The following is an 18596-nucleotide window of genomic DNA, read 5'->3' as shown; positions in this document are numbered from 1 at the left end:
ACTACCCATGCTAATTTTATTTTCTCTAATTTATGCAAATAATATGTTCCAAACCCACCCTGGCTTGTCATACAGTGTATATTTCTGTCATTAGTTTTAAAATGACTAATGGTCTCTGATGAAAGGCTTCAGTACAAGTTATAGCTTGTTAGACTGAGGTTTACCTGCACAGTTGTTTTATAGCTGGTCTCTGTCACACTCACCCCCCTTAAACCTCACTCCCACCCGGGTCACGGCACCAACGTAACTGGTCTTAGTCGTATCGAGCGGGATTCGTACCAGTGTCATGGGGGGAAGGCATGCTGACAAGTACATTAGACCACAGTCTCTAGTGCAGATGCTAGTGCGCCTCTTGAGGCCAGAGGAGTGAGGTTTTACATGCACAGTTCTTAGCTGTCCTCAGTTACATATGCAAAGTGTAAGTGCATTCTTGTAACCTCCAACCTTTTTGTAAAAAGGGACGAGCCAAAATATTTTACTGTAGTTACTGACATTATTCCACAAATGCTGTTGATTGAAATTGTACTGAATCGGGTCTTACTTTAACCAACAACCCAGCGTTTGCAATATGAAAACAATAACTTCAGCTCAGTTAATTAAAAGCTATTATTACTTCTAAAGTTTTTAATTACAGATTTATTAAAACACATACCCATTGCACATTATGCAAAAAAACACAGTTTTGTATTTCAGCAGCCAGTTTGAGCTATTAATTATTCATATACCAAATTAAATTTCAGTGTGGAAAAGCAAATAAACCCCATGTAAGAGATACATAATTAGTATGTATTTAGAGAATTCAGATTTTGTATGATGGTATACAAACATTCAATGACAATTGTTCCCGCAGGTTTTGCATTCAGATAAGTCAGCAGGCTGGATTCTTCAAAGTCAGTAAGCATCATTGCCTTTGAGCATAATGTCTCACAGATAAAAAAAAAAAAAAACCTCTTTGAATTGCTCTTTTTTGTGGAGTGTAACCTTTCCTGTTTTATTTATTTATATGGAACTGTGACATGAAATTAGGGCACCTTGTGCCTAAGACCAAATGCAATTGTGTACCCTGAACAATCGTCTGGTATGCCGGCCTTGGGTAACACCACTGCAGTCATTTCTTATGCAATTTTTTTAAGTTATTATTTTTGAGAATCACTCAGTATTGTTGATTCTGTCCACATAATACACACGCACCTATTCAAAGGCTTCTTAAATTACTTTTGAAATGCAAAATAATAAAAGGAATAAATAATAAGCTCTCCCATTCGCACAGGAAATAAATCAAGCTTTTACAAACAACCCGCTTAAATTTAACTGCCTCTGGTTCAGTGGCTGCAGAATCCCTGAGGAGAATACGAAAAAAGGCCAGTGAAATACTATAATGACTTGTTTGTCCTATTAGTTAAGGTCATTCACCGGGACAAAAAAAGTTATTTTTTGTGACTATGAATTTATGTGAGGGCTCAGTTCTGATCCCTGAAGTCAAAAAGACTGACAATGTGTATTTGGGCCAAGAAGCCAAAATACCCTTCGGCGCAATAGAAAATGGAAGGAATTCCAGGCAACTGAGTGGCATTGACTATATAAAAGACATCTGCCTCTTTATTGGTCAGCAGTGAAAGTTTTCAAAGGATGCCACAAGAGAAGTTAAATAATGGATCTGCAAACTTTATCCACAGGGAATTTATGTCTGGTCAATTTACAGCTCAATAGTTAAAAAGTCAGAACGGATTCTTTAAAGTGACAGGCTTGAAAAGATGAACTGTTCACAGGCATGAACAAAGGACAAAGAGTATAAACAAGAACAGAGATCTTTCCGAGGTCCGCAGAAGTCACCACTCAGCCAGGATGGTGTCCCGACCAATGCCCTACTAACTTCCTGAAGTCCTCAGGCTAAAATGAAAACATTTGTTTTATCCCAATCAGATTCCATAACTTTTGCATCACAGCGATCATTTTAAGCATTTAAACAATTTGAGGTTTTTGAAGTAAGAGGGTTATATGGCATAAATGATTGCATTGAGAATTTGTTTTAATATAATTAAGGTATCAAACAAAATGCAAAATAGACCTTAATCAGGGTAGCGCCATTTTTAAGTTTTGACAGGAATGAAAACGATATAGAACAGGGCACTCAATGGATTGTACTATTGTTTAACAACATACTTTGTTCAGCTGACAAACTTCTTTCCAGGGGAGAAAAATCAGTAGGCAAAACTCCATAAAAGTTGTGAGTTGTGAAAATTACTTGATCTAGGACCTTTATACAGTGCTTTCCACTGTAAAGACTGTAACACCGCGTCCTAACTACACGTGACGCGATAAAAATCCAGCGACAGCAAGTGTGTCTGTCTACACTAGACGCGACGCGACTGTGAGACGGCACACGTCAATAAAAAAATCACAGCCATTCAGAACAGCGTGTGGGCGGAGTCTCTCTGTGAAAGCGCACTGCTGGCCCGCACTCGCATTGGAAATGGGTAAGGACATAATCAAATCAAGAAATAACATTATTAAAAATCAAAACATTAACAAAATATACGTATTGACTAATTTTGTTATGAAGTACAGTTGTATGTTTGCATAGAATTCAGTTTGAACGCTATATTATATACTTTCAAAATCTGAGGTAAATTATCCATTATCGCTTGTGGCACAGTGACCTATTTTTAACTAAAAATAAATAATGTGTACTCATAACCAGTGTAATTTCTTCATATGACAATCAGTTTATTAACATGGAAAAGATACCTTTTATCGCATGTCGCGGCGTCGCGTCGCGTGTAGTTAGGACATGGTGTAAGTCCGACAGATAAGGCTGACAGATCCGCCCACACATACGGGGTGGATATGAATTTCCCTACGAACAAGATCGAATAAACTGATTGTCATATGAAGAAATTACACTGGTTATGAGTACACATTATTTTTTTTTAGTTAAAAATAGGCCACTGTGCCACAAGCGATAATGGATAATTTACCTTTTTTGAAAGCATATAATATAGCGTTCAAACTGAATTCTATGCAAACATACAACTGTACTTCATAACAAAATTAGTCAATGAGTATATTTTGTTAATGTTTTGATTTTTAATAATGTTATTTCTTGATTTAATTATGTCCTTACCCATTTCCAAAGCGAGTGCGGGCCAGCAGTGCGCTTTCACAGAGAGACTCCGCCCACACGCTGGTCTGAATGGATGTGATTTTTGATTGACGTGTGGCGTCTCACAGTCGCGTCTAGTGTGGACAGAAAACTTGCTGTCGCTGGAATTTTATCGCGTCGCGTGTAGTTAGGACACGGTGTTATAGCCTTCATTTTCATCCACATTAAATTTAAAGTTTGCTAACCTGACTAAGGTCTGTTGTATTTGTAATTTGCATGTAAGGATTTAAAAATACTGTAAAGTGTGTGTGTGTGTGTGTGTGTGTGTGTGTGTGTGTGTGTGTGTGTGTGTGTGTGTGTGTGTGTGTGTGTGTGAGAGAGAGACCAACAAGCAGGTCTTTAGTCCACTGACATAATCCCTGTAGCTGTATTCTAAATTGCAACATAAACCATCAATTATATGATCACATTTGTATTGAATCTTGGATAAAAACCTTTTTAGCATTGACTGTGACCACATTTACTGCAACAACTAAAATACATCATTGTATCACTGACTCTAGATCCTTTTACCTACTCACAATGCAGAAATGATTTCATTATGCAACATCCCAAGCTGTCGGCAGAATATTATGGAGTAGAATAAGGGCATTCAGTGCAGGCACTAGTTGTTTTTAATGTTGCTGTTTATCATTTTTTCCCAAGACATTGTTTGCCAAGAGTATAGTGAGATAACCCAGCATGATACATTAATGCGCTAGTTTTTTGTATTTTCTTGCAGATATTGTCTGACAGCCCTGGCATGTGCGTGACCAGATTAACCTAAAAGCATGCAAATCCAAAAAAAATCATCTTCTTAATTAGTATTTGTGTCTTGTTTTCCAGTACAAATATCTAAACATATAACAATTTCATTGAGAAGCAAAACTGCTTAAAATGTCAAAACTTGAATCACAAACACATTTTGCTTCTCAAGTAAATTAATTTCTGTTTATGGATGTAAGGTTTACATTTTTTTTTTTTACAAGAAGGCAAAACAAAAATGATGATTGATGTTTTTTTTGTTGTTGTTGTTGTTGCTGTCTGCTTAGCTGCAGTCTCCATTTGTTTCACAGACTATAAAGTTGAACATTTAATTTAATTATTTTTTTTGTTTTACTCCCGTAAAACCCATTTCTCAGATCTCCTCGCACATCACTGCCCAGTGTGAGAAGCTTGAGTTTCTAAGGGCATCATTTGTCTCTGTGGCAGTAGCCTGCCTCTCATGTCAGATCCAATAGACTAACCCATTCACACTCTGTTCCAAAATCTCAGAAAAGACTAGATACATGATACAGACATGTGTACTAAGGACAACTGAAACCACATGATCAAACAGCTCAATCTAAGAAGAGACGCTTTGCGGTCATCGGTCAAAGAACCACACGCAGAGTTCATCACTTTCAATAAATCATCATGACAGCTAATCTATTACAGATATAATTCATGCAATTTATATCGATTAATACAATGAGATTACTGTAGCTACCTGTCTCAATGCAAGGTATTTGAAACTGCTATCTGCTGAGCATTGCGAGAAAACAATGCATCCAATTACCATTATTGTTTACGTTCTCAAAATTCAACCCATGCCACATTTTATAAAACATAATTATTTTTTTTGATTTGCGATGGTGACCACACTGCTCACAAAATGAACTGTGATAAGACTTTGCAGAGTGTCTCACCAAGGGAGTTTGCCCTGAATAATTGCACACTGTTTGTCTTGTAACCGTTAATAGGGTGTAATGAGAACGGGATGTTAATTAATAAACAATGCCTAATGGTTCATGAGTGGCCAATTAATAGTGCTTAACAAGCAAAGGTGATGGATGAGTGAGAACATGACAGCCCTTTGCTCAGTGTCCGCGGACAGCCAGACGAGGTTGATGTCTCTGGTTATTAACACTTCCATACTACTCATATTATGGGTTACAGTGATTTTGCCAAGTAAGACATGTTCATGGATCAACATATTTTGTTGATACTGGAACAACATTCCTGTGTGGAAATGTTGTACTTGTATGTAAATATTACATGTGCCAAATGCTTTAAAAGTTAAAGCAGGGCTATGCAGTTTCGGGAATTTCTTCGCTGTATTTTCGCTTTTTGCTCGCAGGTTTCTCTATAGAGCTCCCCCTACAGCTTCGGAATGGATATTTGACAACACTGTCGAAAAACTCGTTGGCGACTTTCATATACCAGAGGCTAGTAGATTAACGACATTAAAACAGACGGGACATTCTTTAAAACATCTTCTTCATTCGGGTTTGAACAGCGTGAGGGAGCGCAATAATGACATAGTTTTAGCAGATTTTTTTGCCTTAAAGCAATTCGTTACATCGCGAGACCTGATATCACGATAACCACCATTCAATCCGAAAAAAGTAATTTAACCATTCCAATGACTCCGAAGCTGTTCAGTTAAGGTAAAAAACCTGCATAGTTCACCTTTAATTTGAATTGTTATATCTTTGAAGAGCCTTTTAAGTATTATTGTTGCTAAAACTGAAATGGCTGCCCATATTTTTAAATACAAGAAATGTGCAGTATGCCGCAGTGAATGAGGCCCAGCATGTTTGTGTGATGCACACTTTTGGCTCACTTACAGATTATCTGTGGTACATCGAAACGGGGCTATTTTTATTCTAGAATGACAGAAAAAGTCAGACAAAACAGCAGCCTCTTTTTGGCCTGGTGTTGAACAATGGCTGATTGAGTCTCATTCGAAGTGGCGATTTGTATTGATTACTCTCGTCCTTGCCTATGCTGAGACTGCACACAGTGACACGGCACCAGATCCCTGGGGTTCTCTAGTGCCTTCCACCACCAGCCGAATGACAGACAGACGGCACCTTAATCCTTAGATGAGTCACCGCCAATCTGTGAGAGTAATTTGACATAAAGGGAAGTAGAGTAAAAGAGTAATAGAGTCAAATGAGAGAAAGACAAAAAAAGAATGAGATCTACTTGCCCTGTACTCTCTATGACAACCAGATCTCATTAGTTATAGTGTTTATAGCTCTGTCAATGGTGAAGTATGATTCTAGCACACTAGTACATTTTAGACACTTTATAGACACTGATACATGTAATATAACATATGTTAAGGTTCAGAGTATATTGAGTTCATGTTTAGTTAATTAAATTATACTAATTTATATTTTTATACGCCATATTTTTTTTAAAAACAGTTAACACGTTTACATAATTGGACACTAATAGATTCCAATCTATTCTGTTCGGAACGATTATGACAATCAATGAAATAGTTCACCCAACATTTTTTAATTCTGTCATTACTTATTTTGTCATCATGTCTTTCCAAGACTGAATGACTGACTCTAATATAAAATAAGATATTTAGATTTTTTTAAACAACTTAGTTCCTATTGACTTCCATTAAGTGGACAAAAAATACAATGGAAGTGAAAGGGAAGTCATAGTGTTTTGAAGCAAATGAAGGTGAGTAAATAATGACAGACATTTTTCATTGTGTTCACACAACATTGTGTTTCATTTGTCACACTCTAGGGTCCAATTCTCACTATTAACTATTACTTTTGCCTTAATAAACTCTTAAAGTTTGGGTATTGGGTATGATTAAAGGATTGTAGAATATGGTCATACAGACATTAATATGTGTTTTATAAGTACTAATAAACAGCCAAAATCCTAGTAATATGCATGCTAATAAGCTACTAGTTTATAGTGAGAATTGGACCCTAAACTAAAGTGTTACCGTTTCATTTATATTTAATACTGCTAAAAATGAATATTGTTTAGGATTCGTGATAGTTACATTCTGCCCTTTCAAAAGAGCAAACAGCTTTACTTTTATTAGTGCCATCTTGATTTTATTTGCCATTGAAAAGTCTTTGACAAGATTATTTTTCATTAACTGAAGTTCTGATAAGTTCTCACACAGGTTTCAGTATATTTCTAAAAATGTTCAGACACAAAATAGTTTACGTTTTAGATGCTGCCGGTATGTTGATCTATCCAAACATACTAAAATATATGTGCATATTTTACATTCAAAAGCCTATAAAACACGTATGAGATCCCTCTGATTATGAAGACACATTATAGACATTTTTCTTTAGCAAAAAAAAGTACCAGTGTGTAGCCCACTAGTAATACATGTATTCACAACTCCTTATAACAGTCAAGACTGACTTATCCATCCCACTCATTTGGTCAAATTAATAACTTTTTCCATTGACTGACTCTCATATCATCTGTCTCTAATACTGCTTGGGTTATGAGCATATTGAGAGACTGCACATTTTCATCTCTTTTCCATAATAAAACTCTACATATGCACTTTAAAAGACTGTGGCAATGGTGAAAAAACATATTCTGCATATCTGTTCTTATCTTTCTTTATCCATTTCTTTTTGTGTCTTGTTCTCCTTCTCTCTCTTTCTCAAATCCAGAAAATGCCTTCCTTCCATCTCACTCCTGGCCGAGACTCCCTGCTGTGCACTTTGAGAGAAGAGGGATCTTTTTCACAAGTGGTGTCCAGGCTGGCAGTGTAGGACAGTTCGGGACTGAGCCCAGGATTAGCCTCCTGCTGCTGACATACACACACTCTCTGAACACGAGAGAACACACACTCACCAAGAGAGGAGCTTGTCATTTTCAACTGTCGGTTCCCATAGAGCAATGCAAAACATGACTGTGGTGCCAGCAAAATGACAGCGCAGGTAATATGGCATAGATTATTATTATATTAAATTAGTATGATCTGAAAGGAACAGTTTGTCTATCAACAATAATACAACATTATATTTTTGGTTTATAAATACATGTATACATACACATAGCCTAGATAGGCCTACACTATACTATTATTGTTTTATCATGTTGATGACAAAGATTAAAGGTACATACAAATGAAAATTTTGCCATGACACTAATCCACTAATAACCAAAATATAATTGAATGCAGCGTTTTGAAATGCATGGTGGTCACATGATAAGTCACATGACATGCAAGAAACAATAGAAAAAATTTGAGCAAGTGTCCAAAAGCTCCATTTAACTGACGATGTCAGTCGGGATTAATCACAATATGGAATATTTTTAAGCATCCAGGCATGTCATAAAAGACAATCAATCAATCAATCAATCAATCAATCAATCAATCAATCAACCAATAAATCAATTTAAAGCATTTTTATTCAACAGTAAACTGTTTGTTGCTCAAAGCAATAAGTCACCCAAAAAATAAAAAAACTCTTGTCACTACAATATGGTTTTATTGTATTTTTTTAATGGAAACGAAATAGAGATCTTAAAGGGTTAGTTCACCCAAAAATGAAAAATCTGTCAGTATTCTTACCCTCATATCGTTCGAAACCCGTAAAAGAAAACTTTCGCTCATCTTCCGAACAACGAACCACCAATGTGTTACACAGAACGTTTGAGCTTCCGCAAGAGGTTTGTTCTCGCACGGCAAGCAGGTTCGGTTAAGCTTCTGTGTATGTTCACTGATTAATGTTCATATGTGAATAAATTCAATTTGTTCATCATATAAAGCAATCGAGTTGAAAAGTTTTACTAAACCGATCAATTCATATGGATTAGTTTTATGATATCTTTATGAAATTTTGAAACGTCAGAGTGGTCGTTGCGTAGCTGTCTATGGAGGGACAGAAAGCTCTCAGATTTCATCCAAAAGATCTTCAATTGTGTTCTGAAGATAGCCGAAAGTCTTTGGAACGACATGAGGCTGAGTAATTAATGACAGATTTTTCATTTTAAGTAGAATGTTCTGAGCTTGGCATTTAAATTCCATCCACTTTCATTATATAGAAAAGCTGCGTAGATTCAAAAGATTTCTTTTATGTTTAGCAAAGGAAAAAAAATATTGCATTGGTTGGAACAGCATGAGGTTGAGTAAATAATGACAGAACGAGCATTTTTGGGTGAGCTATTTCTTTAATGCTTAAAATATGCGGCCTGCAGGGTGCATGTTTCCATCAGATGTCTCTACTCGTAGATTTGTAATGCATTTGAGCTCTTAGCATTTTTCAGCTCACATTCCATATTGATTAAATAATGTAAATGTTGATCAGCATCAGATGATGGTATGGTTTTGATTTGAGGGTTAAAGGGTTGCTCATTTCACTCCGTCCAGCCATTTGTATAGTTTATATTTAAAATATGTGGTCCTGATTGAATGGGTTGGATTTCGGTCTAGACAATATTTCTTTATTTACATGGATGTATATTATTTAAAAATAAATAATGAATTTTTCCTCAGCAATAATTGGAACTAAACCATTGTTATAAGTATATGTTGCTGGGCACGTTTATTTATTTCAAATGTAATATGTCTTATATATATATATATTTTTTTTTTGCACATAATAGTGCAACCTACACAGATCACAGACACAATTGCTATATTTATTCTTATAAATTGCACATTGTTTGGTGGACAGGGTATAGAATGTGGAATAACATTAAAACAATTTTTTATTTTTTTTTAAGGCAATTAATCAAGGTTTGAAAATGACAAATTTTTCAACACTGTAAATACAACAGCTAACTAGAGTGTTTACAAAGTTGCTGTTTGTTGGGGCAGTGTGAAACAGCCTTTAGTCATCATTGGATTTGGTATTGCTATAGTAACAAGACCAAGATGGTTAGTTTTCTAAGAAACTTGCAGCCTCATCCAGCAACAGGCCCACTACCGTCTGCTTCTCTCTGTTTGTGTTACAGACATACATTAGGTTAAATCATTAACTTCACAAGACATTGCAAAGCCAAGCCGAGCCAAGCCACCCTTACCCCAGTTAGCAGTCCTCTAGAAAAATGGCAATTTCAGTAGTGGCTGAGCACAGGTTCAATTCTGGAGTAAATTGTTTGTACAGTCTTGTTCTAGCCAATATGTGTAGAAATAAGCTCTGTTCTCAGCTATCAGACCACGGTCCTCCTCTCCAGGAGTCTCCTAATAGTCTACTGCTTGAGACAGGTGCCCTGCAAATTGCTTCTTCAAAATGATTAACGATTTAACGTTTATTTGGGCTCTGTGTGTGGGTGTTGTTTAGTGGGGTCTAATCTGCTGGCATAGTGAACTATGTTTGGCCTCCCTCTTCTGATATTTGCAGATGAACAGATTGATTAAACATTTAGGCAGATTGCAGAACATTTTGGATGCCATGCTGGATGGCATCGTTCCAAAATCCGACTGCATGACTTCCAATGACTGGAAGATAGGTAGTTAGTTAGTAGGATACTTTTCTCTACTAGTATTTGAATCCAAAGAAAACACATGTAATTTAAAGGGAACCACTGAATTGATGCATATCCCCAAAAGTTAAACTGTCAAAATTGTCTGTGGCCTCTAAAGGACTTCAATCTGTGGAAATCTGTTATGATACAGTGTGGAAATGTCATTCAACCTTCAACCTTGACTACAGTACAGTTTTTTGTTTTTTTGTTTTTTTTGTCTCCACAAATTGTAAAAGTATACTGGGTATCCTGTACATTTAGCTTGGAACTTGTAGGGCTATGTTTGTGATGCACAATTAATACATTAAAATAATTTTGCCGAAGGCACAAAATATTAAAAAAATACCTTTTTTTTTATGCTGAAGTGAAGGAAAAAATCCTAAAGGAATGTGATTTATTGGAGTCAATACAACATTGATACATTATGACTTTTATTTTTAAGTAACACTTTTGAATTATTTTTTTAAATACAGTTCTACACATCCTGCAACATAATGGGCAGAAATGCCTATATTAACTAATGTAGCAGTGGCTGGCTTTGAAATAATTCCTTATTACCATATAACCTAGAGGGTTTTGAAGTCTTATTACCGTACATTTGAACTTTCCATTGAACTTCTCAGAAGCTTTTGATATCCTTAAAATGCCTTTCTTCTCTCATAATCCTTTTTTTTTTTTTTGGACCGTGACCTGAAGTTTGACATCATATCAAGTTTGACATTTTTCCTACCCTTTTCTAGCCTTATTTTGAACATGTTTGTGTCAAGCCAGTTAGATGTCACTTGTACCTCAGCTCCATTTTGGGAGGTGGTTGTTTTACTTCTTTAAAATAACTACAGCTCCTCATTCAGATTAAGGGCCCTATCTTGCACCCAGCGCAATTGACTTTGAACACCGACGCATGTATCATTCCTATTTTGCACCCGCGCACAGCGGACTTTTCCCTCCACAGACGCACGTCGGTAAATTAGGGAATGAACTTGCGCTCGCGGGGGAGGTTCAGCGCAAAGAGAAGGCGTGTTCCGGCGCAAAACTTCCATGGTGCTATTTTCCAGTTTTAGAAAGCAATTGCGCCATTGATCAGGAAAAAAACAGTCTAAAGACAGTGGCGCGTTGCGCGTTAGTGATATGGTATTTTAAGGGCGCGTGCTTGGCCATAATGTTAACGCGCATCCACTTTGATTCTCTAATATAAACAGATGCAGCAGTTTTCATTTTTGCAAATCATACATTATTACAAGGAAAAATATTAACACACGAGGGAAATCATTGTTGTGTCCGTGAAGATGTGAAAAAGATCTATCTAGATAAAAAAAAAAAAAAAATCTAGATTAGGCTACACATTTACCCAAATTATACGCCTGTTTAACCGAACCTAATTTGGGTGGGTTTCTCCCATCATCCCCAATGTCACTTCTCTGTGTTTTACGGCCCTGACGAGAACGTCGGTTTCCTCGGCTGTGAACCGCTCCTGGCGTGCGCCGGCAAATCCGCCGTTATAATAGCGATCCGCCATGGAACAAGCGCGCCGGCTCTTAAAGGGAATGTGAGATGGCGCTCTGATTGGTTTATTTCACGTTACGCCCAAACCACACCTATGAATAATGAAGCTACTTCAGACCAACCCCTTTTACATTTGCGTCGGGCGCAAGAGTCATTTATCCCGCTGGGAAAATAGCAACAGCGCCGGGATCCGCCCACAAAGTTACTTGCGCTTTGCACTTTGACACTTGCGTTTCAGATCGTTAAAATAGGGCCCTAAGAGTGCCTGCAGCCTTTTTACTTGTCATTCAGTAGAGAATTTCAAACACTTTTCTTGCTAAGGATTATGGGTTCAGTTATTGACATTTCTCACTAATGCCTGTCATGGCTGCTTGCATTGTGATTGAGGATGAATTTCCACCATTTTTTTCCTGGAATATATTTTATTCGATTCTAAAAGGGATTTATGTTTCAAGACATCTGTGTAGAACGTCTGTGGTGTTTTCAAGCCATTGCAAGTCTTCTCTTAAAACTGAAGTGTGCCACTAGCGGTACCAAATGTAATTGCAAAAATAATGTTTTGTTTGTTTGTTCTTTAAAAAAAAAAACATGTTTCCCCAAAATCTCCTCCAGCTGCCATTTGTCAGATTATTTGATAGTCTCTCCCCAAACTTACACCGTTATTTGAGCCAATGTTGTTCTGTTGGGCTAGATGCTCCAACCATGTACAATGTTACAAAACAAACCCAACAAGCTTTAATTCAAGATGCCATGAATAAAGTACTGCATATAATACTGTATAAATAATATTGGTCACACTTTAGATTAGGGTCCAGTTCTCACTATTAACTATATGGTCATGTAGTTGACCATATATGATGCACACATATGGTCATGCAGAATAAGGCATTTATTAACTACGACTTTTGCCTAAATAAACTCCTAATTACTGCTTATTAATAGTTATTAAGGTAGTTGTTACATGTAGGTATTGGGTACGATTAAGGGATGTAGAATATGGTCATGCAGAATAAGGCATTTATATGTGCTTTATAAGTAATAACCAGCCAATATATCAATATGCATGCTACTGTAATAAACAACTAGTTAATAGTGAGAATTGGACCCCAAATTAAAGGAATACCATCACTTTATATGGGGTCATATGATGCTTTTTAATGTTTTCCTTTAGTGTGTAATGTATGTTTGTGCATGACAAGATCTGCAAAGTTACAAAGCTCATACGCACTTGTCTTCCTTTGAAAAACGCATACAAACTGATTTCCTTGTAAAGTGAAATAGTAATAGTATGTTGTACTGATAAATTCTTGGTTAGTAAAGTTCTTACACAAGAGTTCTAGTAACTAAAAAATAACTATAGAGTACTTGATAATTCACTTTAGATTTATTTTCGACATATAGCTACTCAGAATTACTGACTCCCAAACTGCATTGCAGCTTTATTTGCCAATTTGATTTGCTGTTAGTAGCACAACAAAAACGGCAAATAAAATTGTTATTGTTACAATTGATAAAATGTAATTTTGTTACCATTGTTGTGTTTTGCATGCTGAATGTTGAAGACTGTGTGTGACTTTACTTGACAAAATGGCACTCAAACCAATCAATTAATCTGAACTTGGGTTTCCTGAGTAACCAATGCATAGCACGTGAATAGTAAAGATGACTATATATTTTTTTTACAATTAAGTTAAGACATGACGTAAAGTTATCTCAAAAGTATTAGTTAGAACAACTATTGGATTTTACAGGGATTCTATTTAACAGAGAACACTTAATCCAGAACTGCCTAAAAAAACTCGATCAAAGCCCAGATATTACTTCCTCAAACATCCACATCACAATGTGAAATGTAAAAGCTTTTGGATGCTGTGTGCAAAAGCAAAAGCAAAACCGCTTTGTTTGGCCTTCCAAAAATGGATGAAATTAGGAATCAGGGGTTAGCATTTATTTATAAAGCTGTTATGAGCACCACAACGCAAAAGTTTGCTTGTGCACAGCACATTTTACAGAGAACAGCTTCCTGAACCTGTGAGCCCTTACAGAACAAAAATATATGCTGCTGCAAAATATGCTATATATTATAATACTTTTCCATATATGGGAAACTACTACTACTACTACTACTACTACTACCACTACTACTACTACTTCAATATACTGCAATGCATTGCCCATGTGGCTATATCAATATATTTAGAAATAAAGACAAAAATAGCATTACATGTAATATTCATAAAGTTTTATTATTGTGTTCACATGCACACACATGCTCCCATAGAAATGGGAATATATTTTACACACATATATACACATATTCACATATAGACATGCAGTACCATATCTTATCAAATGTACATACATATTATGAAGTGTATTTCTGAATATGAAATTACATATATTATGATATACAAGTAAATATACATATTTTTTCAGTATGAAAGCTGCAATTCCTTATGTATTATTTAATATATTGTAACATATTAACACAATATATTAATATGTATATTCCCAAATATACGGTTAAATCATTTAAGATATTGATCATTCATATATTAGGAAATATATTTTCTTTGCGTAAGGGAGAGTACAACACCAGCTATATACAAAGACTACTTTCCACAGTGAAATGTTCTGCTCAAGTCTTGCTTGCAAAGTTGGTAACTATCAATCGGCTTGATCATCCACAGAATCCAAATCGAACTCGAACTGATATGGTAAAACCAATGACATTATTAACTGTGTTTACAATTGCTTAAAGCCTTAGTAGCAAAAGCTTGCGATATGATTGTGTAATGTGCATCAAGACTTTAAGTCTGTAAAGAAGTAGATTCTGCATTTTTGTAAAAAAAAATTCTCATTTTTGTTCATTTTTATTTGAAAAGTAAATTGAAATGGACTGTTCACATAAAGTACTTCCCAATGACTACTTACTCTTTTGCGTACCCTATATACATACTTTTCTATGGTCCCATGTTATGCTTTAGTTTCTTGTCATTTCAGTTCATAGCAGATATCCTACAATCTAAAAATATTAGGAGTAGTTATAGCTCTATAGCTATAGCTATATATAGCTCTAGTTCTCTCTCTCTCTCTCTCTCTCTCTCTCTCTCTTTCTCTCTCTCTTTCTCTCATTTATCCTGGCCTAAAGGACATTTAAAGGACAAAGTAAAGGACAAGTAAGAAGTGTCACATCTTACCCCAATCTCCTTATATATAATTTATGACTAACCCTGCCATGAAATATTAAAAAAAAATTTTTAACATTTTGACCACATCTTCTTAGAGAATTTTTTTGTTGTTACTTCTGCCCCATTTGAACTCTTTCAGCACACATCCTTCCTTTTATATAGGGGACGTGTCGTCTCATTTTGAAGGGCATAGCAAATTGCATTGGTTGTAGAGGACTAGGTTGTCGAAGTCAGGGATTTCACCTTTTTGTAGCAACACATTGGTCGAGCACTTGCAATCTGTAATATCACGGACCAATGCCAGCAAACCAAAAATGTAATCATAAACTTTTGTTGTTTTTCTTCATTGAAACGATTGAAGAATGTGTGTCTAGAGGAAACCTTGACAGCTGTCAGATGTGTTTTTATTTATTTATTTATTTATTATTAATTCATGCCTGCTAGTATCACCTTTGCTTTTTGGGAGCTGTGACCTTTTTTCAGTGGAGCAATTTTAAGGGAATTTGCTGCTAGCTACACCAAACTGTAGTACACAATATTGAAAATGTTGCACATGATTTACTCATCAACTACTTTTATACTTTTCTAGTGACACTGATGCAGGAGAGGGATTGTCCTAAAATCTGAATGGTGTGGCTCTGACCTGGTTTCTGTCTACAGCAGAAACCCAGCATTGTTGTAGTCATTTTATATATATTAAGGCTCTTAATTTAGTCTGTTCTACAATTGAAAGCACTTTGCAGTCTGGTTAATGCACTTGCTGCACATCTGAAAGCTGGAGTCTGTAGTCTGAACAACATTTGCTTTTAAGCTGTTGGATGCCCTCTGGAAAAGCCTTTTCAGAATATCTAACAGAAAAGCATCCTTACTTGACTGCTCTTGACCTAGCTAACACATATGAGCCATGTGGACTAGCTTTGAGTTCAAGTGTTTTCAAATTCTTCTTCCAACTGTAAGCCACAGCGACTGAAGTTCAGTTACTATCCTGTTGTCAGAGAGACGTTTTTGGGTGCCAAACTGGAACAATAGATCAAAAAAGCTAGCACTGTATATAGATTGATTTTAATTCAAATTAATTATGTGAAATGCCCATTACTTAATCACAATTAATTGCATAAATCATTATTCACGTGTTCACACGTACATGAAATCTAATGAAGTATTATGCGTATATGGCTTGCTGTCCAGGGGAGGACTCCGAGTTCGGAATTTGGCCCGAACCCAGAGTACTCCCCCTTATACTGGGGTAGACCCAGCCGAGTGTGAGGTGATGGGGTGGTGGAGGGATGCTGAGAAACTTGTCGTGAGACAGAAGGTGAGGAAAGGCTTTATTTATACCGGCTTCCTCTTGAGTTGATTGGTGGATTACCTGAACATGCTCCTCCCGAACTTTGTTACATAAAACTTACAAAAAAAACAAACAAACATATAGGCTACTTATAAACTATAAATTAATATCATTCAAAGACATTACATGGTTGTGTTAAATTAATAGTTATTTCATAAAATATGTATGACTTTCTTTCTTCTCTGGAACCCAAAGGAGATTTTTTTAATTTAAATTATGTCTGTTTTTGTCCTTAACAATGACAATGTTTTTTTTTTTGTAGCCCACTGACATTTGATGTATGGACAAAAAACTGTTTAAACAGTCTTCAAAGTATCGTGTGTGTGTGTGTGTGTGTGTGTGTGTGTGTGTGTGTGTGTGTGTGTGTGTGTGTGTTTTCCAGAAAGTGTGGATGAGGTAGAACATCATAAGGGTAAGCTTCCATCCATAAGCTTCTTTTCACACTGAAGAACCGACAAGCCATTGTCCTGCCCTGACGTCGTCCAAACTTTTTCCTGAGCAAACACAAAGGCCCATATTGAAAACTGCATTTGTTGTCCATAGTGATTGTGTAACCAAACATGTTTCTGTTGTTCTCCTACACTTAAATGACTAAGAAAAAGGAAAGCGGAGGCAGAACATTCTGTGGTTGTTGAATGTCAATCTTTTTTCTCACTGCGTGGTATTCAAAAACACATCAGCACCTTTTTAATCTGCCATGTATTTATTACTACATATGATTTTATTGTGTATTTTTCTTATTTTTAGCAAGCATCCGTCAATCCTAAACTTTTAAACATCCTCCAGATTAACAAAGAAAGCATGTTTCACCTTAACTTGCAATGCCATTCATGTCTAGGTGAAGAATTTACAGCGTACACTTGGTATAAATGACATTAGAGTTTTGGAGTGGCATTTCAATGGACTTTAGTTGCACTGAAGCATCCAAGAAGTTCTGCTTGCTAAATGCTTAATTACGGTTTGTTTAAAAAAACAAAGCAGAATTTCTTTTAATTAGTCGCTGTAGCATTAATGAGAGCATGTAACTCAGTGTAGTGTGAACAACTGCTCTGCCTGCATAAACACGATGAATTAAGTAACAGATGAAAAAAAGGTTTTATGACGCCAAGTATTAGTTTTAAACTCTGACAACCACTAAAGGACGGTCCAAACGATTAATAAACTGAGGGATGGATGTACATAGTCATCAGAGGTGCAATGTAAACAAGCCATCTGCTGATAAACAAATGAATGAGCAGCTGAGGCTGGCAGAGAGAATCGAGAGGCGACTGAATAACAAGAGAGCACAACCATGAGCAGGGGCAGCTCAGAAATCCAATTACCTTGGCTAATAAGATGACATTCTGACATAAACCCTTCCAAGAGACCGTGGACAGAATGTTTTAGTGCTTCCAGCCAATACATTTCCATAAACACCCATATGTGGACATAAAAGTCTTAAAATAAGTTCGAGTATACTGTGGTAAGCGCCTGCAGTGGGCCTTAGCATATCAAATGACAGTGCATGATATTTGTTACATGAGCAGTTTATGGTAAGGATGTTTGTTTCACATCTTAAATATAAACCCAGCCATATTTATATTTGAAAAAACAAACAAAAAAAATCTGTCATCCTGTAAATACTAGTACGCAAGGATGCATTAAGTGTCAGTAAAGACATTTATTATATTACAAAACATTGCTATTTCAAATAAACGCTGTTCTTTTGAACTGTCTATACATTAAATAATTCTGGAAACAAATAAAATGACAAGAAATATTTCTTGAGCACCAAATCATCATATTAGAGATTTCTGAAGGATAATGTGACTGAACACTGGACTAATGGCTGCTGAAAAATCAGCTTTGCCATCACAGCATTTTAAAATGTATTAAAATGGAAAATAATTTAAAAAAATAAATGAAGCTTCAGTGAGCATTAAAGACTGCTTTCAAAAACAGAAAAAAAATTACAGACTCCAAACTTATCGTTGTATATTTTCACATTTTAAATGTGTTTATTTTATTTTTTATTGAATTATTATGTATTAAAAAAGTCACAGCTTCATGCAAAAGCAATTAGGAGTCATTAGTATTATATTCGCTATGAGTTATTATTAATTTACTCTGTGACAGAAAGGGTCAGATAATTTGTAGGGTTACTAAGATACAGTATTTGTGCTGGACG

At 35.9% G+C, this 18596-nt stretch overlaps 1 long non-coding RNA gene across 1 annotated transcript in view; it reads left to right on the top strand.

Annotated features, from left to right (window-relative positions):
• The window catches only part of LOC307002074, a 71370-nt gene extending 62974 nt beyond the window's left edge, over positions 1-8396 (top strand). The window contains exon 3 of the long non-coding RNA XR_013798415.1: positions 7582-8396. This is a non-coding gene — a long non-coding RNA (uncharacterized lncRNA). The remainder of the gene's footprint in view (positions 1-7581) is intronic.
• The last annotated feature ends 10200 nt before the right edge of the window (positions 8397-18596 follow it).

Source organism: Phoxinus phoxinus (assembly GCF_949152265.1).
Source record: "Phoxinus phoxinus genome assembly, chromosome: 7".
Classification (NCBI taxonomy): domain Eukaryota; kingdom Metazoa; phylum Chordata; class Actinopteri; order Cypriniformes; family Leuciscidae; genus Phoxinus; species Phoxinus phoxinus.
Note: the sequence above shows the minus strand (reverse complement) of the source record. Positions and strands in the feature narration are given on the sequence as shown.